Source organism: Canis aureus, chromosome 33 (genome assembly GCF_053574225.1).
Source record: "Canis aureus isolate CA01 chromosome 33, VMU_Caureus_v.1.0, whole genome shotgun sequence".
In the NCBI taxonomy this organism is placed as follows: domain Eukaryota; kingdom Metazoa; phylum Chordata; class Mammalia; order Carnivora; family Canidae; genus Canis; species Canis aureus.
The window spans coordinates 41491884-41519401 of record NC_135643.1 but is presented as its reverse complement, the minus strand read 5'-3'; positions in this window follow the sequence as shown (position 1 = coordinate 41519401).

Here is a 27518-nt window from a genome sequence, read left to right as displayed (position 1 = left end):
GTTCCAGAGTCATCATGTCCAGGTTAGGCTCAGGTATGGAACTGAGTCACCAGGTACCAAGATGCCCACATGAGGACCAGAGTCAACAGATCTGGGTGACGCGCAGATAGGATCAGAGTCACCAGTTGCAAGTGAGGCAAAGAAAGAGTCCACAGCAATCAGTTCCAGGTGGGGAACAAAGTAACCAGGATTGGGTGAGGCCCAGATGGGGACCAGTTCCCCTTCTACAGGTGAGGCCCAGGTGATGACCAGAGTCCCCAGGTTGGGAGAAGACGAGGTAAGGACCAGATTCACCAGGTCCAAGAGGCCCACGTGGGGACCTGAGTCACCAGGTATGGGTGAGCCACAGGTGGCAATCCCACTCACCAGGTTCAGGTGAGGCCAACCTGCAGGCGGTGCGCGGAACCATGTCCCGATGATGCCCAGGTAGGGACCCGAGTCACCAGGTCCAAATGAGGCCAAGATGGAGCATATTCACTAAGTCCACGTGAGGCCCAGTTGAGGAGCAGAATCACCAGATCTGCTTGAGGCCTAGATGGGAACCAGAATCACCCAGTCCGGGTTACGTCCTAATGGGGACCAGAGTCACCAGGTCAGGGTGAGGCCCAGAGAATTTCCAGAGTCATCATGACCAGGTGAGGCTCAGGTGTGTAACAGAGTCACCAGGTACGAATGATGCCCAGGTGAGGACCAGAGTCAACAGGTCTGGGTGACGCGCAGATAGGATCAGAGTCACCAGTTCCAGGTGAGGCCAAGAAAGAGTCCACAGCAATCAAGTCAAGGTGTGGAACAAAGTCACCAAGAATGGGTGAGGCCCAGATTGGGACCAGATTCACCAGGTCCAGGTGAGGCCCAGGTGGTGACCAGAGTCATCGGGTCTGGGAGAGGACCAGGTAAGGACCAGATTCACCAGGTCCAAGAGGCTCACGTGGGGACCTGAGTCACCAGGTATGGGTGAGGCCCTAGTGGCAACCCACTCACCAGGTCCAATTGAGGCCAACCTGCAGGCCAGAGTCACCAGATCCAGATGAGGCCCTAGAGGGGACCGGAGTCACCAGGTAAATATGAGTCTACAAGAACACCACAGTCACCAGGTCCAGGTGTGGTTCATGTGGGAACGAGAGTCACCAGGTCCAGGTGAGACCCAGGTGGGAACCATAGTCACCAAGTCCAGATTGAGGACTAGGTAGGGGGACCAGAGTCATCAGGACTTGTAGAGGCCAAAGTGTGGAGGAAAGTTATCATGTCCAGGTGAGGCCCAGGTGGGGAACAGAGTAACCATGTCTCATTGATGCCAGGTGGGAAAAAAGTCACAAGGTCCAGACGAGGCCTAAGTGAGGAGTAGATTCACCAGGTCCTGTTGAGGCCCACCTGAGGACCAGTGTCGCCAGCCCCGGGTGATTCCCAGAGGGGGACCAGAGTCTCCCGGTCCTGGTGATATCCAGGTGGGGACCAGAGTCAGAGTCGTCCAGGTGAGGCCCCGATGTGGAACTCAGAAACCAGGTCCCATGATGCCCATATGAGGACCTGAGTCACCAGGTCCAGGTGAGGTCCCTGTGGGAACCAGTCACCTCGTCCAGGTGAGGCCCAAGTGGGACCACAGTCACCAGGTCCAGGTGAGGCCCAGGTATATAAGAGAGTAACCAGGTCCCAGTGATTCCCATGTAGAACCAGAGTCACCAGATCCAGATGAGGCGCAGGTGGGGAGCATGTTCACTAGGTCCCCGTGAGGCCCAGTTCAGGACCAGAGTCACCAGGTAAAGTTGAGTCCTAGAGGGATACCAGATTCACCTGGTCTAGGTGACATCCTGATGGGGACCAGAGTCATCATGTCAGGATGAGGCCCAGAGCAGATCCAGAGTCATCATGTCCAGGTGAGGCTCAGGTGTGGAACAGAGTATCCAGGTCCTAATGGTCCATAGGTGAGGACCAGAGTCACCAGATCTGGGTGAGGCCCAGTAAGGATCAGAGTCACCAGTTCCAGGTGAGGCCAAGAAGGAGTCCACAGCAATCAGGTCCAGGTGGGGTGACAAAGTCACCAGGACTGGATGAGGACCAGATGGGGACCAGATTAACCAGGTTCATGTGATTCCCAGGTGGTGACCCGAGTTAGGAGTTCCGGGTGAGGACCAGGTAAGGACCAGATTGACCAGGTCCAAGTGAGGCCCACGTGAGACCTGTGTCACCAAGTATGGGTGAGCTCCAGGTGGCAACCCCACTCCCTAGGTCCAGGTGAGGCCAACCTGGAGGCCATGCAGAGGAACCGTGTCCCGATGATGCCCAAGTAGGGACCAGAGTTAACAGGTCCAGCTGAGGCCAACCTACAGGCCATGCAGTGGATCCATGTCCCGATGATGCCCAGGTAGGGACCAGAGTCACCAGGTCCAAATGAGGCCCAGATGGAGCATATTCAATAGGTCCAGGTGAGGCCCAGTTGAGGACCAGAGACACCAGAACTGGTTGAGGCCGAGAGGGGTACCAGAATCACCTGGTCCATGTGACATCCAGATGGAGACCAGAGTCACCAGGTCAGGGTTAGGCCCAGAGTGGTTCGAGAGTCCAGAGCCTCATGTCCAGGTGAGGCTCAGGTGTGGAACAGAGTCACCAGGTACCAATGATGCCCAGGTGAGGACCAGAGTCACCAGGTCTGGGTGACAAGCAGATAGGATCAGAGTCACCAGGTCCAGGTGAGGCCATGAAAGAGTCCACAGCAATCAGGTCAAGGTGGGGAACAAAGTCACCAGGACTGAGTGAGGCCCAGATGGGGACCGGAATCACCAGGTCCAGGTGAGGCCCACGTGGTGACCAGAGTCCCCGGGTCTGGGAGAGGACAAGGTAAGGACCAGATTCACCAGGTCCAAGAGGCACAGGTGGAGACGTGAGTCACCAAGTATGGGTGAGACCCAAGTGGCATCCCCACTAACCAGGTCCATGTGAGGCCAACCTGCAGGCCAAGTCACCCGATTCACGTGAGGCCCTAGTGGAGACTGGAGTCACCAGTTAAAAGTGATTCTACAAGAACAACCCTGTCACCAGGACCTGGTGTGGTTCATGTGGGAACGAGAGTCATCAGGTCCAGGTGAGACCCAGGTGGGGACCACAGTCACCAGGTCCAGATTGAGGCCTAGGTCGGGGGACCAGAATCATCAGGACCAGTTGAGGCCAAAGTGTGGAGCAAAGTTATCATGTCCCATGATGCCCATATGAGGACCTGAGTCACCAGGTCCAGGTGAGGTCCCTGTGGGAACCAGTCACCTCGTCCAGGAGAGGCCCAGGTGGGACCACAGTCACCAGGTCCAGGTGAGGCCCAGGTGTATAGAGAGTATCCAGGTCCCAATGATGACCAGGTAAGGACCAGTGTCAACAGGTTCCCGAGAGGACCATATATGGATCAGAGTCATTGTGTTCCAGGTGAGGCCAGATGGAGACCACAGGAACAAGGTCCAGGAGAGCCCCATATGGGAACCAGAGCCACCAGATCCAGGTGAGGTCCAGTTGGGACCACAGTCAGAAGGTCCAGGAGAGGCGCAGGTGGCAACAGGATTCACCAAGTCCAGGTGAGGCCCAGGTGGCCACCAGTCACCAGATCCAGATGCGGAGCAGCTAAGGACCAGATTCACCAGGCCCAAGTGAAGCCCAAGGGGTGACCAGAGTCACCAGGTAAGGGTGAGGCCCAGAGGGGAACCAGAGTAACCAGTTCAGTTTGAGGCCCAGAATAGGACCAGAGGTCCCTGGTCAAAGAGAGGCCCAGATGTGGAATAGAGTATCCAGGTCCCAATGATGCCTGGATGAGGACCAGAGTACTAGGGCCATGCAGGCCCAGATGGTGAACAGAATCACTAGGTCCTGGTGAGGCATAGAATAAGACCACAATCACCAGTATCAGGTGTGCCCCTTGTGGGAACCAGAGCCACTCTCTCCAGCTGAGTCCTAGGTCCATGTGAGCCCCACGTCAGGACCAGATTCATCAGGTTGAATTGAGGCATAGCTGGGGACAAGACTCACCAGGTCTCTGTGCGGCCTAGGTGGGGCAAGATTCAGCAGTTCTGAGTTAGGTCAAAGTGGGGACGAGAGACACCAGTCCAAGTGAGGCCAAACTGAGGACCAGAGTCACCAGATCCAGGTGAGGTCCATGTTGGAAAGAGAGTCACCAGGTCCAGTAGAGGTCCAGGTGGGGACCAGAGTCACCAGATCCAGGGGAGGTACAGGTGGTGACCAGAGTCACCAGATCCAGGTGAAGCCCAGGTGGGGACCAGAGTCACTAGGTCCAGATGAGGCCCAGGTGAGGATCAAAGTTACCAGATACACGTGAGCCCCCGGTGGTGATCAGAGCCAAAAGGTCCACGTGAGGCCGGCTTGGGGACCATCGTCAACAGGTCTACGTGAGGCCCAGGTGTGGAACAAAGTAATCATCTCCAGGTGAGTCCCCGGTGGTGAGAAGAGTCACCACGTCCAGTTGAGGACCAATTGGGGACCAGGATCACCAGGTACAGGGGAGGCCCTTGAGAGAACCAGAGTCAACAGTTTGAGGTCAGGCGCAGGTGGCAACCAGGGTCAGCAGGTCCAAGTCAGTACAAAGTGGGGTTCACAGTCACTAGGGCAAAGTGAGACCCAGAGGGGGACCAGAGTCACCTTGTCCAGGTGAGATCCAGTTGTGGAATACAGTCACCGGGTCCCAATTCTGCACAGTTGAGGACCATGGTCAACAGGGCCAGGTGAGGCCCAGATGGGGACCGGAGTCCCCAAATACAGGTGAAGCCCAGGTGGGGACCACAGTCACCAGATCCAGGGTAGTCTCAGGTGGACACCAGAATCACCAGGTCCTGGTGACGTGCAGGTGGCAACCACACTCACCAAGTCCCGGTGAGGCCCCGGTGGGGACCAGAGTCACGAGGTACATGAGAAGCTAGTAACACTGCAGCCACCAGGTCCACATGATGTCCATGTGGGAACGAGAATTACAAGTTACAGGTGAGGAGCAGGTGGGGATCCGAGTCACCATGTCCAGGTGAGACCCAGGTGGGAACCAGTGTCACAATGTCTTCGTGTGCCCCAGGTGAAGACCAGAGTTATTAGGTCCGGCTGGATGAGTGTTAGTGAACAGTGTAACCATATCCTGATGCTACCCAGGTGGGTACCAGAGACACCAGGTCCTGGTGAGGCCCAGGTGTAACCGGAGACATGAGGTCCAGGTGAGGTCTCGATGGGAACCACAGTCACCAGGTCAGGTGAGCCCATGCATAGGATCAGAGTCACCAGGTACAGGTGAGGCCCAGGTGGAGCCAGAGTCACCTGGTACAGAAGAGGCCAAAGTCAGGACCAGAGTTACCAGGATCAGGTCACTCCCAGTGGGTAATACAGTAACCATGTCCCAATGATGCCCAGGTAGAATCAGAGTCACCAGGTCCATTGAGGCGCAGGTGGGGAGAATATTCACTAGGTCCAGGTGAGGCCCAGATGAGGACCAGAGACACCAGGTCTAGTTGACGCCTAGAGGGGTACCAGATTCACCTGGTCTAGGGGACATCCAGATGGGGACCAGAGTCACAATGTCAGGGTGAGGCCCAGAGGGCATCCAGAATCATCATGTCCAGGTGAGGTTCAGGTGTGGAACAGAGTATCCAGGTCATAATGGTCCACATGTTAGGGCCAGAGTCACCAGATCTGGGTGAGGCCCAGTTAGGAGCAGAGTCACAAGTTCCAGTTGAGGCCAAGAAGGAGTCCACAGCAATCAGGTCCAGGTGGGGATCAAAGTCACCAGGAATGGGTGAGGCGCAGATGGGGATCAGATTCACCAGGTCCAGGTGATTCCCAGTTGGTGACAAGGGTTACCAGTTCCGGGTGAGGACCAGGTAAGGACCAGATTGACCAGGTCCAAGTGAGGCCCACGTGAGACCTGTGTCACCAGGTATGGGTGAGTCCCAGGTTTCAAGCCCACTCACCAGGTCTAGGTGAGGCCAACCTGCAGGCCTTGCAGAGGAACCGTGTCCCGATGATGCCCAGGTAGGGACCAGAGTCACCAGGTCCAAATGAGGCCCAGATGGAGCATATTCACTAGGTCCAGGTGAGGCCCAGTTGAGGACAAGAGTCACCAGAACTGGTTGAGCCCTAGAGGGGTTCCAGAATCACCTGGTCCAGGTGACATCCAGATGGGGACCAGATCACCAGGTCAGGGTGAGGCCCAGAGAGGTCCCAGAGACATCATGTCCAGGTGAGGCTCAGGTGTGGAATAGAGTAACCAGGTACCAATGATGCCCAGGTGAGGACGAGAGTCACCAGGTCTGGGTGAGGCACAGATAGGATCAGAGTCACCAGTTCAAGGTGAGGGCAAGAAAGAGTACAGAGCAAACACGTCCAGGTGGGGAACATAGTCACCAGGACTGGGTTAGGCCCAGATTGGGACCAGATTCACCATTCAAGGTGAGGCCCAGGTTGTGACAAGATTCCCAGGGTCTGGGAGAAGACCAGGTAAGGGCCAGATTCACCAGGTCCAAGATGCCCACGTGGGGACCTGAGTCACCAGGTATGGGTGAGGACCAGGTGGCATCCCACTAACCAAGTCCAGGTGAGGCCAACCTGCAGGCCAGAGTCACCAGATCCAGGTGAGGCCCTAGTGGGGCCAGAGTTTCCAGGTAAAAGTGAGTCTACAAGTACACCACAGTCACCAGGTCCAGGTGTGATTCATGTGGGAACGAGAGTCACAAAGTCCAGGTGAGACCCAGGTGTGGATGACAGTCTCCAGGTCCAGATTGAGGCCTAGGTGGGGGGACCAGAGTCATCGGGACGAGTTGAGTCCAAAGTATGGAGCAAAGTTATCATGTCCAAGTGAGGCCCAGGTGGGGAACAGAGTAAAAATGTCGCATAGATGCCAGGTGGGAAAAGAGTCACAAGGTCCAGACGAGGCCTAAGTGAGGAGTAGATTCACCATGTCCTGTTGAGGCCCAGTTGAGTTCAGTGTCCCCAGCTCTGGGTGATTCCCAGAGGGGGACCAGAGTCACCCGTTTCTGGTGTGAGTCAGGTGCGGACCAGAGTCACCACGTCAGGATGAGGCCCAGAGGGGAACGAGAATCACTAGGTCCAGGTGAGGCCCCAATGTGGAACTGAGAAAACAGGTCCCATGATGCACATATGAGGACCTGAGTCACCAGGCCCAGGGGAGGTCCCTGTGGGAACCAGTCACCTCGTCCAGGTGAGGCCCAGGTGGGACCACAGTCACCAGTTCCAGGTGAGGCCCAGGTATATAAGAGAGTATCCAGGTCCCAATGATGCCCAGGTAAGGTCCAGAGTCAACAGGTCCAGGAGAGGCCCAAATATGGATCAGAGTCATTGTGTTCCAGGGAAGGCCAGATGGAGACCACAGGAACCAGGTCCAAAAGAGCCCCATATGGGAACCAGAGCCACCAGATCCAGGTGAGGTCCAGGTGGGACCACAGTCACAAAGTCCAGGTGAGGCGCAGGTGGCAACAGGATTCACAAAGTCAGGTGAGTCCCAGGTGGCGACCAATCACCAGATCCAGGTGCGGATCAGCTAAGGACCAGATTCACCAGGCCCATGTGAATCTCAAAGGGGTGACCAGAGAAACCAGGTAACGGTGAGGCCCAGAGGGAGAATCAGAGTAACCAGTTTAGTTAGAGGCCGAGAATGGGACAAGAGGTCCCTGGTCAAAGTGAGGCCCAGGTGTGGAATGGAGTATCCAGGTCCCAAAGATGCCTGGGTGAGGACCAGAGTCTCTAGGGCCATGCAGGCCCAGATGGGGAACAAAATCACTAGGTCCTAGTGAGGCATAGAATAAGACCAGAGTCAGCAGTATCAGGTGAGCCACTTGTGGGAACCAGAGCCAATCTATCCAGCTGAGTCCTAGGTCCATGTGAGGCCCACGTGAGGACCAGATTCATCAGGTCGAATTGAGGCATAGTTGGGGACAAGAGTCACCAGGTCTGGGTGCGGCGTACGTGGGGCAAGATTCAGCTGTTCTGAGTTAGGTCAAAGAGGGAACGAGAGACACCAGGTCCAGGGGAGGCCAAACTGAGGAACAGAGTCACCAAATCCAGGGAAGAACCATGTTGGAAAGAGAGTCACCAGGTCCAGGAGAGGTCCAGGTGGGGACCAGAGTCACCAGATCCAGGTGAAGTCCAGGTAGGGACCAGAGTCACCAGATCCAGATGAGGCCCAGGTGAGGACAGAGTTACCATGTACACGTGAGGCCCCGGTGGGGATCAGAGGCAACAGGTCCATGTGAGTCCCGCCTGGGGACCATGGTCAACAGGTCTACTTGGGACACAGGTGTGGAACACAGTAAGCAGGTCCAGGTGAGTCCCCGGTGGTGACAAGAGTCACCACGTCCAGTGAGGCCCATTTGGGGACCAGGATCACCAGGTACAGGGGAGGCCCTTGAAAGAATCAGAGTCAACAGCTCGAGGTCAGGCGCAGGTGGCAACCAGGGTCAGCAGGTCCAAGTCAGGCCAAAGTGGGCTTCACAGAAACTAGGGCACGGTGAGACCCAGAGGGGGACCAGAGTCACCTGGTCCAGGTGAGGTCCAGTTGTGGAACACAGTCACTGGGTCCCTATTTTTCCCCGTTGGGGACCATGGTCAACAAGGCCAGGTGAGGCCCAGGTGGGGACCGGAGTCCGCAAATCCATGTGAAGCCCAAGTGGGGACCACAGTCACCAGATCAGGGTAGTCTCGGGTGCAGACCAGAATCACCAGGTCCAGGTGAGGTGCAGGTGGCAACCACACTCACCAGGTCCCGGTGAGGCCCTGGTGGGGACCAGAGTCACGAGGTACATGAGAAGCTAGAAACACTGCAGCTACCAGGTCCACATGATGTCCATGTGGAAACGAGAATCACCAGTTTCAGTTGAGGACCAGGTGGGGATCCGACTCACTATGTCCAGATGAGACCCAGGTGGGAACCAGTGTAACCATGTCCAGGTGTGGCCCAGGTGAAGACCAGAGTTGATAGGTCCGGCTGGGTCACTGATAGTGAACAGTGTAACCATACCCTGATGCTACCCATGTGGGTACCAGAGACACCAGGTCCTGGTGAGCCCCAGGTGCGACCAGAGACATGAGGTCCACGTGAGGTCCCAATGGGAACCACAGAGACCAGGTCAGGTGAGGCCATGCTTAGGATCAGAGTCACAGGTTACATGTGAGGCCCAGGTGGAGCCAGAGTCACCTGGTACAGATGAGGCCAAATTCAGGACCAGAGTTACCAGGATCAGGTCAGTCCCAGTGGGGAACAGAGTAACCATGTTCCGATGATGCCCAGGTAGACCCAGCGTCACCAGGTCCAGATGAGGCGCAGGTGGGGAGCATATTCACTAGGTCTCGGTGAGGCCCATTTGAGGACCAGAGTCACCAGGTCTATTTGAGCCCTTGAGGCGTAACAGATTCACCTGGTCTAGGTGACATCCAGATGGGGACCAGAGTCAGCATGTCAGGGTGAGGCCCCTAGGGGATCCAGAGTCATCATGTCCAGGTGAGGCAACGTGTGGAACAGAGTATCCAGGTCATAATGGTCCACAGGTGAGGACCAGTGTCACCAGATCTGGGTGAGACCCAGTTAGGATCAGAGTCTCCAGTTCCAGGTGAGGCCAAGAAGGAGTCCACAGCAATCAGGTCCAGGTTGGGAACAAAGTCACCAGGACTGGGTGAGGCCCAGATGGGGCCTGATACACCAGGTCCACGTGAGGCCCAGGTGGTGACCAGAGTCCCCAGGTTTGGGAGAGAACCAGGTAAAGACCAGATTCACCAGGTCCAAGAGGCCCACGAGGGGACCTGAGTCACCATGTATGGGTGAGGCCCAGGTGGCAACCCCACTCACCAGGTCCAGGTGAGGCCAAATTTTGGTAGAGTCACTAGATCCAGTTGAGGCCCTAGTGGGGACCAGAGTCACCAGGTAAATGTGAGTCTACAAGAACACCACAGTCACCAGGTCCAGGTGTTGTTCATGTGGGAACGAGAGTCACCAGGTCCAGGTGAGACCCAGGTGGGGACCACAGTCACCAGGTCCAGATTAAGGCCTAGGTCGGGGGACCAGAGTCATCAGCACCAGTTGAGGCCAAAGTGTGGAGAAAAGTTACCATGTCCAGGTGAGGCCCAGGTGGGGAACAGAATATCCATGTCCCATTGATGCCAGGTGGGAAAAGTGTCACAAGGTCCAGACGAGGCCAAAGTGAGGAGTAGATTCAATAGGTCCTGTTGAGGCCCTGTTTAGGACCGGGGTCCCCAGCTCCGGGTGAGACCCAGAGAGGGACCAGATTCACCCGGTTCTGGTGATATCCAGGTGGGGACCAGAGTCACCACGTCACGTAGAGGCCCAGAGGGGGACGAGAATCACTAGGTCCAGGTGAGGCCCCAATGTGGAACTGAGAAACCAGGTCCCATGATGCCCATATGAGGACCTGAGTCACCAGGTCCAGGTGAGGGCCCTGTGGGAACCAGTCACCTCGTCCCGGTGAGGCCCACGTGGGACCACAGTCACCAGGTCCAGGTGAGGCCAAACTGAGTACCAGATTCACCACATTCAGGTGATGTCCATGTTGGAAAGAGAGTCACCAGGTCCAGGAGAGGTCCATGTGGGGACCAGAGTCACTAGATCCAAGTGAAGTCCAGGTGGGGACCAGAGTCACCAGATCGAGGTGAAGCCCAGGTGGGGACCAGAGTCACTAGGTGCAGATGAGGCCCAGGTGAGGACCAGAGTTACCAGGAACACGTGAGGCCCCGGTTGGGATCAGAGGCAACAGGTTCATGTGAGGCCGGCTTGGGGACCATGGTCAACAGGTCTATTGAGGCCCAGGTGTGGAACACAGTAAGCAGGTGCAGGTGAGTCCCCGGTGGTGACAAGAGTCACCACTTCCAGGTGAGGTCCAGGTGGGGACCAGGATCACCAGGTACAGGGGAGACACTTGAAAGAACCAGAGTCAACAGTTCGAGTTCAGGCGCAGGTTGCAACCAGGGTCAGCAGGTCCAAGTCAAGCCAAAGGTGACTTCACAGTCACTAGGGCACGGTGAGACCCAGAGGGGGAGCATAGTCACCTGGTCCAGGAGAGGTTCAGTTGTGGAACACAGTCACCAGGTCCCAATTTTGCCCAGTTGAGGACCATGGTCAACAGGGCGAGGTGAGGCCCAGATGGGGACCGGAGTACCCAAATCCAGGTGAAGCCCAGGTGGGGACCACAGTCACCAGATCCAGGGTAGTCTCAGGTGCAGACCAGAATCACCAGGTCCAGGTGTGGTGCAGGTGGCAACCAAACTCCCCAGGTCCCGGTAAGGCACTGGTGGGATACATGAGAAGTCACGAGGTACATAAGAAGCTAGAAACACATGGGATCCCTGGGTGGCGCAGCGGTTTGGCGCCTGCCTTTGGACCAGGTCGCGATCCTGGAGACCTGGGATCGAATCCCACGTCGGGCTCCCGGTGCATGGAGCCTGCTTCTCCCTCTGCCTGTGTCTCTGCCTCTCTCTCTCTCTGTGACTATCATAAATAAATAAAAATTTTAAAAAAAAGATGCTAGAAACACTGCGGCCAACAGGTCCACATGATCTCCAAGTGGGAACGAGAATCACCAGTTACAGGAGAGGACCAGGTGGGGATCCGACTAACCATGTCCAGGTGAGACCCACGTGGGAAACAGTGTCACCATGTCCAGGTGTGGCCCAGGTGAAGACCAGAGTTAATAGGTACGGCTGGGTCACTGTTAGTGAACAGTATAACCATATCCTGATGCTACCCAGGTGGGTAGCAGAGACACCAGGTCCTGGTGAGGCCCAAGTTGGACCAGAGACATGAGGTCCAGGTGAGGTCCCGATGGGAACCACAGTCACCCGGTCAGGTGAGGCCATGCTTAGGATCAGAGTCACCAGTTCCAGGTGAGGCCCAGGTGGAGCCAGAGTCACCTGGTACAGAAGAGGCCAAAGTCAGGACCAGAGTTACCAGGATCAGGTCAGTCCCAGTGGGAATAGAGTAATCATGTCCCGGTGATGCCCAGGTAGAACCAGAGTCACCAGGCCCAGATGTGGCGCAGGTGGGGAGCATGTTCACTAGGTCCCGTTGAGGCCCAGTTGAGGACCAGAATCACCAGGTCTAGGTGAGGCCTAGAGGGGTACCAGATTCACCTGCTCTAGTGACATCCAGATGGGGACCAGAGTCCCCATGTCAGGCTGAGGCCCAGAGTGGATCCAGAGTCAACATATCCAGGTGAGGCTCAGGTGTGGAACAGAGTATCCAGGTCATAATGGTCCACAGGTGAGGACCAGAATCACCAGATCTGGGTGAGGCCCAGTTAGCATCAGAGTCAGCAGTTCCTGGTTAGCCAAGAAGGAGTCCACAGCAATCAGGTCCAGGTGGGGAAGAAAGTCAACAGGACTAGGTGAGGCCCAGATGGGGACCAGATTCACCAGGCCCAGGTGATTCCCATGTGGTGACCAGAGTTACCCGTTCCGGGTGACCACCAGGTAAGGACCAGATTCACCAGGTCCAAGTGAGGCCCACGTGGGGACCTGTGTCCCTAGGTAAGGGTGAGGCCCAGGTGACAAACCCACTCACCAGGTCCAGGTGAGGCCAACCTGCAGGCCATGCAGAGGAACCAGGTCCCAATGATGCCCAGGTACGGACGAGAGTTACCAGGTCCAGGTGAGGCCAACCTACAGGCCATGCAGTGGAACCATGTCCCGATTATGCCCAGGTAGGGACCAGAGTTACCAGGTCCAGGTGAGGCCAACGTGCAGGTCATGCAGTGGAACCATGTCCCGATGATGCCCAGGTAGTGACCAGAGTCACCAGGTCCAAATGAGGCCCAGATGGAGCATATTCACTAGGTCCAGGTGAGGCCCAGTTGAGGATCAGAGTCACCAGACCTTGTTGAGGCCCAGACGGGTACCATAATCCCCTGGACCAGGTGACATCCATATGGGGACCAGAGTCACTACGATAGGTTGATAGCCAGAGTGGTTCCAGAGTCATCATGTCCAGGGGAGCCTCAGGTGTGGAACAGAGTCACCAGGACCAATGATGCCCAGGTGAGGACCAGAGTAACCAGGTACACGTGAGGCCCTGGTGGGGATCAGAGGCAACAGGTTCATGTGAGGCCGGCCTGGGGACCATGGTCAACAGGTCTATTGAGGCCCAGGTGTGGAACACAGTAAGCAGGTCCAGGAGAGTCCCCAGTGGTGACAAGAGTCACCATGTCCAGGCGAGGCCCGGTGGGGACCAGGATCACCAGGTACAGGGGAGGCCCTTGAAAGAACCAGAGTCAACAGTTTGACGTCAGGCGCAGGTTCCAACCAGGGTCAGCAGGTCCAAGTCAGGCCAACGTGGGTTTCACAGTCACTAGGGCACGGTGAGACCCAGAAGGGAGCCAGAGTCACGTGGTCCAGGTGAGTTCCAGGTGTGCAACACAGTCACCGCGTCCCAATGTTGCCCAGTTGAGGACCATGGTCAACAGGGCAGGTGAGCCCCAGATGGGGACCGGAGTTCCCAAATCCAGGTGAAGCCCAGGTGGGGACCACAGTAACTAGATCCAGTGTAGTCTCAGGTGCACACCAGAATCACCAGGTGGAGGGGAGATGCAGGTGGCAACCACACTGACCAGATCCCGGTGAGGCCCTGGTGGGGACCAGAGTCACGAGGTACATGAGAAGCTAGAAACACTGCAGCCACCAGGTCCACATGATGACCATGTGGAAACGAGAATCACCAGTTAAATATGAGGACCAGGTGGGGATACGAGTCACCATGTCCAGGTGAGACCCAGGTGGGAACCAGTGTCACCATGTCCAGGTGTGGCCCAGGTGATGACCAGAGTTTATAGGTCCGGCTGGGTCACTGTTAGTGAACAGTGTAACCATATCGTAATGCTACCCAGGTGGGTACCAGAGACACCAGGCCCTGGTGAGGCCCAGGTGGGACCAGAGACATGAGGTCCAGGTGAGGTCCTGATGGGAACCACAGTCACCATGTCAGGTGAGGCCATGCTTAGAATCAGAGTCACCAGTTACAGGTGAGGCCCAGTTAGGGCCAGAATCACCTGGTACAGAAGAGGCCAAAGTCAGGACCAGAGTTACTAGGATCAGGTCAGTCCCAGTGGGGAACAGAGTAACCATGTCCCGATGATGCCCAGATAGAACCAGCGTCACCAGGTCCAGATGAGGCGCAGGTGGGGAGCATATTCACTAGGTCCCGTTGAGGCCCTGTTGAGGACCAGAGACACCAGGTCTAGTTGAGGCCTAGAGGGGTACCAGATTCACCTGATCTAGGTGACATCCAGATGGGGACCAGAATCACCATGTCAGGCTGAGGCCCAGAGGGGATCCAGAGTCATCATGTCCAGGTGAGGCTCAGGTGTGGAACAGAGTATCCAGGTCATAATGGTCCACAGGTGAGGACCAGAGTCACCAGATCTGGGTGAGGCCCAGTTAGGATCAGTGTCACCAGTTCCAGTTGAGGCGAAAGGAGTCCACAGCAATCAGGTCCAGATGGGGAAGAAAGTCAACAGGACTGTGTAGGCCCAGATGGGGACCAGATTCACCAGGTCCAGGTGATTCCCAGGTGGTGACCAGGGTTACCATTCAGGGTGAGGACCAGGTAAGGACCAGATTCACCAGGACCAAGTGAGGCCCACGTGGGGACCTGTGTCACCAGGTATGGGTGAGCACCAGGTGGCAACCCCACTCACTAGGGCCAGGTGAGGCCAACCTGGAGGCCATGCAGTGGAACCATGTCCCGATGATGCCCAGGTAGGGAAGAGAGTCACCAGGTCCAAATGAGGCCCAGATGGAGCATATTCAATAGGTCCAGGTGAGGCCCAGTTGAGGACCAGAGTCACCAACTACAGGTGAAGGCAAGGTGGGGACCAGAGTCACTAGGTCCAGATGAGGCCCAAGTGAATACCAGTGTTACCAGGTACACGTGATGCCCCGGTGGGAATCAGAGGAAACAGGTCCATATGAGGCCGGCTTCGGTACCATGGTCAACAGGACTACTTGAGGCCCATGTGTGGAACACAGTAACCAGGTCCAGGTGAGTCCCCGGTGGTGACAAGAGTCACCACGTCCAGGTGAGTCCCAGGGGGGGACCAGGATCACCAGGTACAGGGGAAGCCCTTGAAAGAACCAGAGTCAACAGTTCGAGGTCAGGCGCAGGTGGCAACCAGGGTCAGCAGGTGCAAGTCAGGTCAAAGTGGGGTTCACCGTCACTAGGGCACGGTGAGACCCAGAGGGGGACCAGAGTCACCTGGTCCAGGTGAGGTCCAGGGGTGGAACACAGTCACCGGGTCCCAATTTTGGCAGTTGAGGACCATGGTTGACAGGGCCAGGTGAGGCCCAGATTGGTGATCCTCAATCTGGATCAGATTCACCAGTTCCAGTTGAGGCTAAGAAGGAGTCCACAGCAATCATGTCCAGATTGACGCCTAGGTCGGGGGACCAGAGTCATCAGGACTAGTTGAGGCCAAAATGTGGAGCAAAGTTACCATGTCCAGGTGAGGCCCAGGTGGGGAACAGACTAACCATGTCCCATTGATGCCAGGTGGGAAAAGAGTCACAAGGTCCAGACGAGGCCTAAGTGAGGAGCAGATTCACCAGGTCCTGTTGAGGCCCAGTTGAGGACCAGTGTCCCCAGCTCAGGGTGAGTCCCAGAGGGGGACCAGCGTCACCCGGTTCTGGTGATATCCAGGTGGGGACCAGAGTCACCACGTCAGGGTGAGGACCATAATGGGACGAGAATCACTAGGTCCAGGTGAGGTCCCGATATGGAACTGAGAAACCAGGTCCCATGATGCCCATATGAGGACCTGAGTCACCAGGTCCAGGTGAGGTCCCTGTGGGAACCAGTCACCTCGTCCAGGTGAGGCCCAGGTGGGACCACAGTCACCAGTATCATGTGAGCCCCTTGTGGGAACCAGAGCCACTCTATCCAGCTGAGTCCCAGGTCCATGTGAGGCCCACGTGAGGAGTAGATTCATCAGGTCGAATTGAGGCATAGCTGGGGACAAGAGTCACCAGGTCTGGGTGCGGCCTACGTGGGTCAAGATTCAGCAGTTCTGTGTTAGGTCAAAGTGGGCACGAGAGACACCAGGTCCAGGTGAGGCCAAACTGAGGACCAGAGTCACCAGATCCAGGTGAGGTCCAGGTGGGGACCAGAGTCACCAGATCCAGGTGAAGCCCAGGTGGGGACCAGAGTCACTATGTGCAGATGAGGCCCAGGTGAGGACCAGAGTTACCAGGTACAAGTGAGGCCCCGGTGGGGATCGGAGGAACAGGTCCATGTGAGGCCGGCTTGGGGACCATGGTCAACAGGTCTACTTGAGGCCCAGGAGTGGAACACAGTAAGCAGGTCCTGGTGAGTTCCCATTGATGACAGGAGTCACCACGTCCAGGTGTGGGCCAGGTCCGACCAGGATCACCAGGTCCAGGGAAGGCCCTTGAAAGAACCAGAGTCAACAGTTCGAGGTCAGGCGCAAGTGGCACCCAGGGTCAGCAGGTCCAAGTCAGGCCAAAGTGGGGTCCACAGTCACTAGGGCACGGTGAGACCCAGAGTGGGACAAGAATCACTAGGTCCAGGGGAGGCCCCGATGTGGAACTGAGAAACCAGGTCCCATGATGCCCATATGAGGACCTGAGTCACCAGGTCCAGGTGAGGTCCCTGTGGGAACCAGTCACCCGTCCAGGTGAGGTCCATGTGTGGCCACAGTCACAAGGTCCAGGTGAGGTGCAGGTGGCAACAGGACTCACCAAGTCCAGGTGAAGCCCAGGTGGCGACAAGTCACCACATCCAGGTGCGGAGCAGCTAAAGACCAGAATCACCAGGGCCAATTGAACCCCAAGGGGAGACCAGAGTCACCAGGTAGGGTGAGGCCCAGAGGGGGAACCAGAGTAACCATTTAGTTTGAGGCCCAGAATGGGACCAGAGGTCCCTGGTCAAAGTGAGGCTCATGTGGGGTATAGAGTATCCAGGTCCCAGTGATGCCTGGGTGAGGACCAGAGTCACTAGGGCCATGCAGGACCAGATGGGGAACAGAATCACTAGGTCCTGGTGAGGCATAGAAACACACCCCAGTCAGCAGTATCAGGTGAGCCCCTTGTGGGAACCAGAGCCAATCTATCCAGCTGAGTCGCAGGTCCATGTGAGGCCCACGTGAGGACCAGATTCATCAGGTCGAATTGAGGCATAGCTGGGGACAAGAGTCACCAGGTCTGGGTGCGGCCTAGGTGGGGCAAGATTCAGCAGTTCTGAGTTAGGTCAAAATGGGGACGAGAAACACCAGGTCCAGGTGAGGCCAAACTGAGGACCAGAGTCACCAGATCCAGGTGAGGTCCATGTTGGAAAGAGAGTCACCAGGTCCAGGAGAGGTCCCGGTGTGGACCAGAGTCACCAGATCAGGTGAAGCCCAGGTGGGGACCAGAGTCACTAGGTCCGGTTGAGGCCCAAGTGAGGACCAGAGTTACCAGGTACACGTGAGGCCTCGGTGGGGATCAGAGGCAACAGGTCCATGTGAGACCGGCTTGAGGACCATGGTCAACAGGTCTACTTGATGCCCAGGAGTGGAACATAGTAAGCAGGTCCAGGTGAGTCCTCCGTGGTGAAAAGTGTCACCATGTCCAGATGAGGCCCTGGTGGGGACCAGGATCACCAGGTACAGGGGAGGACCTTGAAATAACCAGAGTCAACAGTTCGAGGTCAGGGGCAGGAGGCAACAAGTGTCAGGAGGTCCAAGTCAGGCCAAAGTGGGTTTCACAGTCACTAGGGAACGGTGAGAACCAGAGGGGGACCAGAGTCATGTGGTCCAGGTGAGGTCCAGTTGTGGAACACAGTCACCGGGTCCCAATTTTGCCCAGGTGAGGACCATGGACAACAGGGCCAGGTGAGGCCCAGATGGGGACCGGAGTCCCCAAATCCAGGTGAAGCCCAGGTGGGGACCACATCACCAGATCCAGGTGAGTCTCAGGTGCAGAGCAAATCACCAGGTCCAGGTGAGGCGGAGGTGGCAACCACACACACCAGGTCCCGGTGAGTCCTTGTTGGGGACCAGAGTCACAAGGTACATGAGAAGCTAGAAACACTGCAGCCACCAGGTCCACATGATGTCCATGTGGGAACGAGAATCACCAGTTACAAATGAGGACCAGGTGGGGATCCGACTCACCATGTCCAGGTGAGACCCAGGTGGGAACCAGTGTCACCATGTCCAGGTGTGGCCCAGGTGAAGACCAGAGTTAATAGGTCCGGCTGGGTCACTGTTAGTGAACAGTGTAACCATATCCTAATGCTACCCAGGTGGGTACGAGAGACACCAGGTCCTGGTGAGGCCCAGGTGGGACCAGAGACATGAGGTCCTGGTGAGGTCCCGATGGGAACCACAGTCACCATGTCAGGTGAGGCCATTCTTAGGATCAGAGTCACCAGTTCCAGGTGAGGCCAAGAAGGAGTCCACAGCAATCAGGTCCAGATGGGGTGACTTAGTCACCAGGATTAGATGAGGACCAGATGGGGACCAGATTAGCCAGGTTCAGGTGATTCCCAGTTGGTGACCCGATTTAGGAGTTTCGGGTGAGGACCAGGTAAGGACCAGATTTACCAGGTCAAATTGAGGCCCACGTGGAGACCTGTGTCACCAGGCATGGGTGAGGCCAAGGTGACAACGCCACTCACCAGGTTCAGGTGAGCCCAACCTGCAGGCCATGCAGAGGAACCATGTCCCGATGATGCCCAGGTAGGGACTAGAGTTACCGGGTCCAGGTGAGGCCAACCTGCAGGTCATGCAGTGGAACCATGTCCCGATGATGCCCAGGTAGTGACCAGAGTCACCAGGTCCAAATGAGGCCCAGATGGAGCATATTCACTAGGTCCAGGTGAGGCCCAGTTGAGAACCAGAGTCACCAGATCTTGTTGAGGCCTAGAGGGGTACCAAAATCACCTGGTCCAGGGTACATCCAGATGGGGACCAGAATCACCAGGTCAGGGTGAGGCCCAGAGGGCTTCCAGAGTCATCATGTCCAGGTGAGGTTCAGGTGTGGAACAGAGTCACCAGGTACCAATGATGCCCAGGTGAGGACCAGAGTCACCAGGTCTGGGTGACGCGCAGATAGAATCAGAGTCACCAGTTCCCGGTGAGGCCAAGAAAGAGTCCACAGCAATCAGATCCAGGTGGGGAACAAAGTCACCAGGACTGCGTGAGGCCCAGATGTGGACCAGATTCACAGGTCCAGATGAGGCCCAGTTGGGGACCACAGTCCCCGGGTCTGGGAGAGGACCAGGTACCGACCAGATTAAGAGGTCCAAGAGGCCCACGTGTGGAACTGAGTCACCAGGTATGGGGTGGCAACCCCACTCACCAGGTCCAGGTGAGGACAACCTTCAGGCCAGAGTCACCAGATCCAGGTGAGGCCCTCGTGGGGACCAGAGTCACCAGGTAAATGTGCGTCTACAAGAACACCACAGTCACCAGGTCCAGGTGTGGTTCATCTGGGAACGAGAGACACCAGGTCCAGGTGAGAAAGAGGTGGGGACCACAGTCACCAGGTCCAGATTGAGGCCTAGGTGGGGGGAGCAGCGTCATCAGGACCAGTTGAGGCCAAAGTGTGGAGCAAAGTTATCATGTCCAGGGGAGGACCGGGTGGGGAACAGAGTAACGATGTCCCATTGATGCCAGGTGGGAAAAGAGTCACAAGGTCCCGGTGAGGCGCAGGTGGCAACAGGATTCACCAAGTCCATGTGAGGCCCAGGTGGCGATCAGTCACCAGATCCATGTGCGGACCAGCTAAGGACCAGATTCAACAGGCCCAAGTGAAGCCCAAGGGGTGACCAGATTTACCAGGTAAGGGTGAGGCCCAGAAGGGGAACCAGAGTAACCAGTTTAGTTTGAGGCCCAGAATGGGACCAGTGGTCCGTGGTCAAAGTGAGGCCCAGGTGTGGAATAGAGTATCCAGGTCCGAATGATGCCTGGGTCAGGACCAGAGTCACTAGGGCCATGCAGGCCCAGATGGGGAACAGAATCACTAGGTCCTGGTGAGGCACAGAAAAAGACCACAGTCACCAGTATGAGGTGAGCCCCTTGTGGGAACCAGAGTCACTCTATCCAGCTGAGTCCCAGGTCCATGTGAAGCCCACGTGAGGACTAGATTCACCAGGTCGAATTGAGGCATAGCTAGGGACAAGAGTCACCAGGTCTATGTGCGGCCTAGGTGGGGAAAGATTCAGCAGTTCTGAGTTAGGTCAAAGTGGGGACGAGAGACACCAGGACCAGGTTAGGCGAAACTGAGTACCAGAGTCACCAGATCCAGGTGAGGTCCATGTTGGAAAGAGAGTCACCAGGTCCAGGAGAGGTCCAGGTGGGAACCAGAGTCACTAGATCCAGGTGAAGTCCAGGTGAGGACCAGAGTCACCAGACCGAGGTAAAGCCCAGGTGGGGACCAGAGTCACTAGGTCCAGATGAGGCCCAGGTGAGGACCAGAGTTACCAGGTACACGTGAGGATCTGGTGGGGATCAGAGGCAACAGGTCCATGTGAGGCCGGCTTGGGGACCATGATCAACAGGTCCACTTGAGACCCATTTGTGGAACACAGTAAGCAGGTCCAGGTGAGTCCCCCGTGGTTACAAGGGTCACCACTTCCAGGTGAGGCCCAGGTGGGAGCAGGATCACCAGGTACAGGAGAGGCCCTTGAAAGAACCAGAGTCAACAGTTCGAGTTCAGGCGCAGGTGGCAACCAGGGTCACCATGTCCAAGTCAAGCCAAAGTGGAATTCACAGTCACTAGGGCACGGTGAGACCCAGATTGGGACCAGAGTCACCTGGTCCAGGTGAGGTCCAGTTGTGGAACACAGTCACCAGGTCCCAATTTTGCCCAGTTGAGGACCATGGTCAACAGGGCCAGGTGAGGCCCAGATGGGGACCGGAGTCCCCAAATCCAGGTGAAGCCCAGGTGGGGACCACAGTCACAAGATCCAGGGTAGTGTCAGGTGCAGACCAGAATCACCAGGTCCAGGTGTGGTGCAGGTGGAAACCAAACTCACCATGTCCCGATGAGGCACTGGTGGGGACCCGAGTCACGAGGTACATGAGAAGCTAGAAACACATGGGAGCCCTGGGTGGCGCAGCGGTTTGGCGCCTGCCTTTGGCCCAGGGCGCGATCCTGGAGACCGGGGATCGAATCCCACGTCGGGCTCGCGGTGCATGGAGCCTGCTTCTCCCTCTGCCTGTGTCTCTGCCTCTCTCTCTCTCTGTGACTATCATAAATAAATAAAAATTTTAAAAAAGATGCTAGAAACACTGTGGCCAACAGGTCCACATGCTCTCCATGTGGGAACGAGAATCACCAGTTACAGGTGAGGACCAGGTGGGGATCCCACTCACCATGTCCAGGTGAGACCCACGTGGGAAAAAGTGTCACCATGTCCAGGTGTGGCCCAGGTGAAGACCAGAGTTAATAGGTCCGGCTGGGTCACTGTTAGTGAACAGGGTAACCATATCCTGATGCTACCCTGGTGGGTGGCAGAGACACCAGGTCCTGCTGAGGCCTAAGTGGGACCAGAGACATGAAGTCCAGGTGAGGTCCCAATGGGAACCACATCACCAGGTCAGGTGAGGCCATGCTTAGGATCAGAGTCACCAGTTCCAGGTGAGGCCCAGGTGGAGCCAGAGTCACCTGGAACAGAAGAGGCCAAAGTCAGGACCAGAGTTACCAGGATCAGGTCAGTCCCAGTGGGGAATAGAGTAACTATGTCCCGATGATGCCAAGGTAGAACCAGAGTCACCAGGCCCAGATGTGGCGCAGGTGGGGAGCATGTTCACTAGGTCCCGTTGAGGCCCAGTTGAGGACCAGAGTCACCAGGTCTAGGTGAGGCCTAGAGGGGTACCAGATTTACCTGGTCTGGTGACATCCAGATGGGGTCCAGAGTCCCCATGTCAGGCTGAGGCCCAGAGGGGATCCAGAGTCAACATATCCAGGTGAGGCTCAGGTGTGGAACAGAGTATCCAGGTCATAATGGTCCACAGGTGAGGACCAGAGTCACCAGATCTGGGTGAGGCCCAGTTAGCATCAGAGTCAGCAGTTCCAGGTTAGCCAAGAAGAAGTCTACAGCAATCAGGTCCAGGTGGGGAAGAAAGTCAACAGGACTGGGTGAGGCCCAGATGGGGACCAGATTCACCAGGCCCAGGTGATTCCCATGTGGTGACCAGAGTTACCAGTTCCGGGTGACCACCAGGTAAGGACCAGATTCACCAGGTCCAAGTGAGGCCCACGTGAGGACCTGTGTCACTAGGCAAGGGTGAGGCCCAGGTGACAAACCCACTCACCAGTTCCAGGTGAGGCCAACCTGCAGGCCATAGAGAGGAACCAGGTTCCAAAGATGCTCAGGTAGGCACGAGAGTTACCATGTCCAGGTGAGGCCAACCTACAGGCCATGCAGTGGAACCATGTCCCGATGATGTCCAGGTAGGGACTAGAGTTACCAGGTCCATGTGAGGCCAACCTGCAGGTCATGCAGTGGAACCATGTCCCGATGATGCCCAGGTAGGGACCAGAGTCACCAGGTCCAAATGAGGCCCAGATGGAGCATATTCACTAGGTCCAGGTGAGGCCCATTTGAGGACCAGAGTCACCAGACCAGGTTGAGGCCCAGAGGGGTACCATAATCCCCTGGTCCAGGTGACATCCATATGGGGACCAGAGTCACCAGGGCAGGTTGATAGCCAGAGAGGTTCCAGAGTCATCATGTCCAGGGGAGCCTCAGGAATGGAACAGAGTCACCAGGTCCAATGATGCCCAGGTGAGGACCAGAGTTACCAGGTACACGAGAGGCCCCAGTGGGGATCAAAGGCAACAGGTCCATGTGAGGCCGGCTTGGGGACCATGGTCAACAGGTGTACTTGAGGCTCAGGTGTGGAACACAGTAACCAGGTCTAGGTGAGTAACCGGTGGTAACAAAAGTTACCACGTCCAGGTGAGGCCCAGGTGGGGACCAGGATCACCAGGTCCAGGGGAGGCCCTTGAAAGTACCAGAGTAAACAGTACGACGTCAGTCGCAGGTGGGAACCAGGGTCAGCAGGTCCAAGTCAGTCCAAAGTGGGGTTCACAGTCACTAGGGCACGGTGAGACCCAGAGGGGGACCAGAGTCGCCTGGTCCAGGTGAGGTCCAGGTGTGGAACACAGTCACCAGGTCCCAATTTTGCCCAGTTGAGGACCATGGTCAACAGGGCCAGGTGACGCCAGATGGGGACCGGAGTCCCCAAATCCAGGTGAAGCCCAGGTGGGGACCACAGTCACCAGATCCAGGGTAGTCTCAGGTGCAGACCAGAATCACCAGGTCCAGGTGAGTTGCCGGTGGCAACCACACTCACCAGGTCCAGGTGAGGCCCTGGTGGAGACCAGAGTCACGAGGTACATGAGAAGCTAGAAACACTGCAGCCACCAGGTCCACATGATGACCATGTGGGAACGACAATCACCAGTTACAGGTGAGGACCAGGTGGAGCCAGAGTCACCTGTTACAGAAGAGGCCAAATTCAGGACCAGAGTTACCAGGATCAGGGCAGTCCCAGTGGGGAATAGAGTAACCATGTCCCAATGAGTCCCAGATAGTACCAGAGTCGCCAGTTCCAGATGAGGCGGAGGTGGGGAGCATATTCACTAGGTCCCGGTGAGGCCCAGTTGAGGACCAGAGTCACCAGGTCAAGTTGAGGCCTAGAGGGGTACCAGATTCACCTGGTCTTGGTGACATCCAGATGGGGCCGATGTCACCATGTCAGGCTGAGGCCCAGAGGGGATCCAGAGTCATCAGTCCAGGTGAGGCTCAGGTGTGGAACAGAGTATCCAGGTCATAATGGTCCACAGGTGAGGACCAGAGTCACCAGATCTGGGTGAGGCCAAGTAAGGATCAGAGTCAGCAGTTCCAGGTGAGGCCAAGAAGGAGTCCACAGCAAACAGGTCCAGGCGGGGAGCAAAGTCACCAGGACTGGGTGAGGCCCAGATGGGGACCAGATTTACGAGGTCCAGGTGATTCCAGGTTGTGAAAAGAGTTACCAGTTCCGGGTGAGGACCAGGATAAGACCAGATTCACCAGGTCCAAGTGAGGCCCACGTGGGTCTTTTGTCACCAGGTATGAGTGAGGCCCAGATGGCAACCCCACTCACCAGGTCCAGGTGAGGCCAACCTGCAGGCCATACAGAGGAAATATGTCCCGATGATGCCCAGGTAGGGACTAGAGTTACCAGGTCCAGGTGAGGCCAACCTGCAGGCCATGCAGTGGAACCATGTCCCGATGATGCCCAGGTAGGGACCAGAGGTAACAGGTCCAGGTGAGGCCAACCTGAAGTCCATGCAGTGGAACCATGTCCCGATGATTCGCAGGTAGGGATCAGAATCATCAGGTCCAATGAGATCCAGACGGAGCATATTCACTAGGTCCAGGTGAGGTCCAATGGAGGACCAGAGTCACAGGACCTGGTTGAGGCCTAGAGGGGTACCAGAATCACCTGGTCCAGGTGACATCCAGATGGGGACCAGAGTCACCAGGTCAGGATGAGGCCCAGAGAGGTTCCAGAGTCATCATGTCCAGGTGAGGCTCAGGTGTGGAACAGAGTATCCAGGTCTTATTGGTCCACAGGTGAGTACCAGAGTCACCAGATCTGGGTGAGGCCCAGTTAGGATCAGAGTCACAAGTTCCAGGTGAGGACAAGAAGGGTTACACAGCAATCAGGTCCAGGTGGGTAACAAAGTCAACAGGACTGGGTGAGGCCCAGATGGGGACCAGATTCTCCAGGCCCAGGTGAGGCCCAGGTGGTGATCAGAGTTACCAGTTCCGGGAGAGGACCAGGTAAGGACCAGATTCACCAGGTCGAAGTGAGGCCCACGTGGGGACCTGTGTCACCAGGTATGGGTGAGACCCAGGTGTCAACCCCACTCACCAGCTCCAGGTGAGGCCAACCTGTAGGCAATACAGAGGAACGATTTACCGATGATGCCCAGGTAGGGACCAGAGTTACGAGGTCCAGGTGAGGCCAACCTGCAGGCCATGCAGTGGAACCATGTCCCGATGATGCCCAGGTAGGGACCAGAGTCACCAGGTCCAAATGAGGCCCAAATGGAGCATATTCACTAGGTTCAGGTGAGGCCCAGTCGAGGACCAGTGTCACCAGATCTGGTAGAGGCCTAAAGGGTTACAAGGATCACCTGGTCCAGGTGACATCCAGATGGGGACCAGAATCACCAGGTCAGGGTGAGGCCCAGAGCGGTTCCTGAGTCATCATGTCCAGGTGAGGCTCAGGTGTGGAACAGAGTCACCAGGTACCAATGATGCCCAGGTGAGGACCAGAGTCACCAGGTCTGGGTGACGCACAGAAAGGATCAGAGTCACCAGGTCCAGGGGAGGTCAAGAAAGTGTCCACAGCAATCAAGTCCAGGTGGGGAACAAAGTCACTAGGACTGGGTGAGGCCCAGATGCTGACCAGATTCACCAGGTCCACGTGAGACCCAGGTGGTGACCGGAGTCCCCAGGTCTGGGAGAGAACCAGGTAAGGACGAGATTTACTAGGTCCAAGGGAGCCACGCGGGGACCTGAGTCACCAGGTATGGGTGAGGCCCTGGTGGCAACCCCACTCACCAAGTCCAGGTGAGGCCAACCTTTGGCCAGAGTCACCAGATCCAGTTGAGGCCCTAGTGGGGACCGGAGTCACCAGGTAAATGTGGGTGTACAGGAACACCACAGTCACCAGGTCCAGGTGTGGTTCATGTGGGAAAGAGAGTCACCAGGTCCAGGTGAGACCCAGGTGGGGACCACAGTCACCAGGTCCAGATTGAGGCCTAGGTCGGGGGACCAGAGTCATCAGCACCAGTTGAGGCAAAAGTGTGGATAAAAGTTACCATGTCCAGGTGAGGCCCAGGTGGGAACAGAGTAACCATGTCCCATTGATGCCAGGTGGGAAAAGAGTAACAAGGTCCAGACGAGGCCAAAGTGAGGAGTAGATTCACCAGGTCCTGCTGAGGCCCTATTTAGGACCGGTGTCCCCAGCTCCGGGTGAGACCCAGAGGGGGACCAGATTCACCCGGTCCTGGTGATATCCAGGTGGGGACCAGAGTCACCACGTCAGGGTGAGCCCCATAGGAGGACGAGAATCACTAGGTCCAGGTGAGGCCCCGATGTGGAACTGAGAAACTAGGTCCCATGATGCCCATATGAGGACCTTTGCCACCAGGTCCAGGCAAGGTCCTTGTGGGAACCAGTCACCTCCTCCAGGTCAGGCACAGGTGGGACCACAGTCACCAGGTTCAGATGAGGCCCAGGAATATAACAGAGTATCCAGGTCCCAATGATGCCCAGGTAAGGACCAGAGTCAACAGGTCAAGGAGAGGCCCAAATATGGATCAGAGTCATTGTGTTCCAGCTGAGGCCAGATCGAGACCAGAGGAACCAGGTCCAGGAGAGCCCCATATGGGAAACAGAGCCACCAGATCCAGGTGAGGTCCAGGTGGGGGAACCAGAGTAACCAGTTTAGTTTGAGGCCCAGAATGGGACCAGAGATCCCTGGTCAAACTGAGGCCCAGGTGTGGAATAGAGTATCCAGGTCCCAATGATGCCTGGGTGAGGACCAGAGTCACTAGGGCCATGCAGGCCCAGACGGCAAACAGAATCACTAGGTCCTGGTGAGGCATAGAATAACACCACAGTCAACAGTATCAGGTGAGCCCCTTGTGGGAACCAGAGCCACTCTATGGAGCTGAGTCCCAGGTCCATGTGAGGCCCACGTGAGGACCAGATTCATCAGGTCGAATTGAGGCATAGCTGGTGACAAGAGTCACCAGGTCGGGGTGCGGTCTAGGTGTAGCAAGATTCAGAAGTTTTGAGTTAATCAATGTGGGGATGAGAGACACCAGGTCCAGGTGAGGCCAAAGTGAGGACCAGAGTCACCAGATCCAGGTGAGGTCCATGTTGGAAAGAGAGTCACCAGGTTCAAGAGAGTTCCAGGTGGGGACCAGAGTCACCAGATCCAGGTGAAGTCCAGGTGGGGACCAGAGTCACCAGATCCAGGTGAAGCCCAGGTGGGGACCAGAGTCACTAGGTCCAGATGAGGCCCAGGTGAGGACCAGAGTTAGCAGACAACTGAGGCCCCGGTGGGGATCAGAGGCAAGAGGACTACTTGAGGCCCAGGTTTGGAACACAGTAACAAGGTCCAGGCGAGTCCCCGGTGGTGACAAGTGTCACCACGTCCAGGTGAGGCCCATGTGGGGACCAGGATCACCCGGTCCAGGGAAGGCCCTTTAAAGAACCAGAGTCAACGGATCGAGGTCAGGAGCAGGTTGCAACCAGTGTCAGCAGGTCCAAGTCAAGCCAAAGGGGACTTCACAGTCACTAGGGCACGGTGAGACCCAGAGGGGGATCAGAGTCACCTGGTCAATGTGAGGTCCAGTTGTGGAACAGTCACCGGGTCCCAATTTTGCCCAGTTGAGGACAATGGTCAACACTGCCAGGTGAGGCCCAGATGGGGACCGGAGTCCCCAAATCCAGGTGAAGCCCAGGT